Raw genomic sequence first — 3,509 nt, forward strand, 5'->3', positions numbered from 1 at the left:
GGTAAGGCCGACTTCAATGGGATGAGACAGAGACTGTCCACAGTAAACTGGGCAAATCTGGTAATGGGTAAAACGACTGATGATCAGTGGGAAATGTTTAAAGAAACATTTAATGTGATACACACTGTACTTGATGATCCACTCCTATAACTTAAACTGACAGGTCTGTAATTACCTGGTTTCTCCATCCTTCCTTTCTTAAATAATGGAATGAAGTTTGCATTTTACCAATCCAAAGGCATAATTTCCGCATCTAGAGTACTGGAATACACACAGAATATTTCGGGGTGCAGCATGTGATGGAGAGAAGGAAAATAAGTGAGATGGAACACATACAGAATCTGTGAGGTGCACCCGTGTGATAGAGAGAAAGCAAGGAGAGGGGATGCATTTGGAATTAACGCTGTTTTTTTATCATTCTAAATATTTAATGAATTTCCAAATTAGGTTCACCGGATATTTCACTGCATTCTTTAACTCCTCTCTGAATTTACTCTGGGTCCCTGCATAAATACATGTGTTGGTGCAACAGCTAAAAAGCTGAAGCATATACCCGCTTTCCTGCAGAATGAACCTTGGGTCATTGAAATTGGAACCTGAGAAATAATTACCGTTAGTAAATCGCACATAGAACAAATTTATAACATACGTCATCCATAACAGGATGAAACTGCCCGATATAGAGAGCAGTTAAACGATGGACTTTCTCCGGCTCTCCATCTCTGGGTCACTCTGATTCTCTTCATTGCTGTGAGCCCGGAGTCTCCTGCGGGATCTATTGGCCGCTAGAATGTGTCTGACGGTCAGAGCATTGAGCAGAAGAATCAGAACGAAAGGTACACATGGGGTCAAAATACGGTCCAGCCAGTCAAACGCTGCCCAACCAGAAGATGTATAAAATATTAATTTCATGCTGCAGAACCACGGCACATTGTTCATTATGTACAAAGGTTCATATATAAAGTAACAGGGGACGTTTTTTAAACAGCTCAGTACACAGACCGTCCCTATCACCACAGCCGCCGTTTTCTCGGTGCAATATTTTGTTTTCAGCTTCTGGCAACAAATGGCCACAAATCGATCAAAGGTGAAAGCGACCGTTAACCAGACCGAGCTGTCTCTGGCTGCGTAAGTTAGGACGGCGCTGGCACTGCAGCCCGGAGTTGTCGTCAGGAAAGTAATCGGGAAATAAATACCACGGATCCGATTCAATATCACCGCAGTGATAACAACCAAAAGATCCGTCACTGCCATCGACACCAGGTATCGAGTGATACATCTAGAGAGACCGCATCTTCCTCGGGACAGGATCACAATCGCCACTAAATTAGCTGTAAGGAAGAGAGAACACGATAAGTAGTGATAAATACCTTACTGGTACAATAAATACCTTAATGTAATATCTTAGCTGGAACAGCAATACCTAAACAAAGACTTTTGTAATGAAGACCTTGCTGTAATACATTACCTAGAAGAGTGATAACTTTAATAAAGACTTGTACAATGAACAACTTACTATAATACATTACCTAGAACAGTGATACCTTAAACAAAGACTTGTACAATGAATAACTTACTATAATACCTTACCTAGAACAGTGCTACCTTAAACAAAGACTTGTACAATGAATAACCAATATCTAACCTGGAACACCGATAGCTGCGAAAACTGGATAGTAAATGGCAAAAACGGGACCAGTTACGGGGGCGTGCATTTCAGCGAGATGTGCTGGAGGCGAGGAATCCCCACATGGTCTGAGGCACTATCAAACGATCCCATATTTATATCTAATGTTAACTCCAGTGAGACAAATAGGTTGCATTAATGTTAATGTTAGTTACAGTAAGATGAACAAACAGATTATGGCAGTCACTTTCAGGGTTATTTTTGTTGACAATATCAAGTGATCCCATATGTATATCTAATGTTAACTCAGTAAGACAAAAAGGTTGCACCAATATTAATGTTAATTACATTCAGATGAACAAACAACTTAAGGGAATCACTTTCACGGATGGCATAATATGGATCTTACACAGATTTAAAGGGACACACCACAATATGTAGTATGATGTTGGTAACGTTTCTTTAAAGAAAATGAAACGCTTGATATTCACTGATCAAGCTGGAACTGAGCCCCACAAACTAGAGAACCCCAAATTCCAATCCCTTATTGATGCTCAGCTAGGAGATCTAATAAGGGGCGACATAATGTGCGCTTCAAACCACTCAAGCGACCCTTTCACTGGAATCAGCAATAACAGTTAATTTCTGGATCCCGATGCCCTTCCAGCGACCTCCTAAGGGAAAATGCTTGTGCTTGGATACCGGGTGAAGACACCATTAGACACGCGTCGCCCTAAACCCCACCTGCGCACATTCAGTCTAGTCTCACACACGTGGAATGACCTGGCGACTGGAGCCTGTGAAACCGCCATTCATCCAGCCCTGGTGATGAGTGTCCGGGCGTGAACCAATTCAATTACAAAATACTCATGTGGCACAGTGGGTGATGCCTCTATCTAAATTCAACTACTATATTCAGAGAATTTATATGTAGCTCTTAATCGAAATGTAGATAAACTGGTGGAATCAGCTGTGTGAATTTAAATTCCTTCTGTAACAGAAAGCTTAGATGGAGGGATACTGTTGATTTTCAAAACTAGGGTCTTACGTAGAGAATATATAATAGATTCTACAGATTGCGATAAGACGCTCCTAAAACACACCCATTTGACCAAGCTTTTCGTCACCTCTCCTAATATCTCCTTATATGGCTCAGTATCTAATTCTATTTGATAATCGCTCCTGTGAAGCAGCTTGGGACATTTTGCTACGTTAAAGGCGCTATATAAATGCATGTTGTTGTTGTGTTCCCCAGGGATCTGTTATGGGACATTAAATTTCCACTCCGTTGATTTATGACTTGGATGAAGGAATAGAGGGTTGGAGATGGCACTGGGTTGGAGGGAAAGTCAGCAAATAGATGCAGGAAGTGGCAAAGGCGCATAAACAGATTAACTGAGTGGGCATAATGTGGGGAAGTGTGCGGTCAGCCACTTTGGACCAAGAAAGATGAATCGGATATATTCTAAATGATGAGAAACTAATGACTGTAAAGGAGAGAGGAAATTTGGGAGTCCAAGTACACAAATCATTAAAGGCTTGTAGACAGGTGCAAAATGCAATCAAAAGGCTAATGGAACGTTGGCCTTTCTGTCAAGGGGAAGAAATCATGCTTCAGTTGCACTGGGCCTTCATCAGACATCATCCGGAGTACTGCGTTCTGTTAGGGCACTGCACCTCAGAAAGGATATATTGGCCTTGGAGGGGGGTGAATTGCTGATTCACCAGGATGAAACCGGGGCTTAGAGGGTTAAATTACGAGGCAGATTACATAAACAGGGCTTGTATTCCTTTGATCCGATCGTGGTGTTTAAAACGTTAAAAGGTTTTGATACAGCAGATATGAAAGACGTATTTCCTCTGGTGGGGAATCAAGAACGAG

At 41.6% G+C, this 3,509-nt stretch overlaps 1 pseudogene; it reads right to left on the bottom strand.

The window, feature by feature from the left end:
• Positions 1-414: 414 nt before the first annotated feature.
• On the bottom strand, positions 415-1,715 carry LOC137319140 (probable G-protein coupled receptor 139; annotated as a pseudogene).
• Between the last annotated feature and the right edge of the window lie 1,794 nt (positions 1,716-3,509).

This window comes from Heptranchias perlo, unplaced genomic scaffold (genome assembly GCF_035084215.1).
Source record: "Heptranchias perlo isolate sHepPer1 unplaced genomic scaffold, sHepPer1.hap1 HAP1_SCAFFOLD_74, whole genome shotgun sequence".
Taxonomy (NCBI): Eukaryota; Metazoa; Chordata; class Chondrichthyes; order Hexanchiformes; family Hexanchidae; genus Heptranchias; species Heptranchias perlo.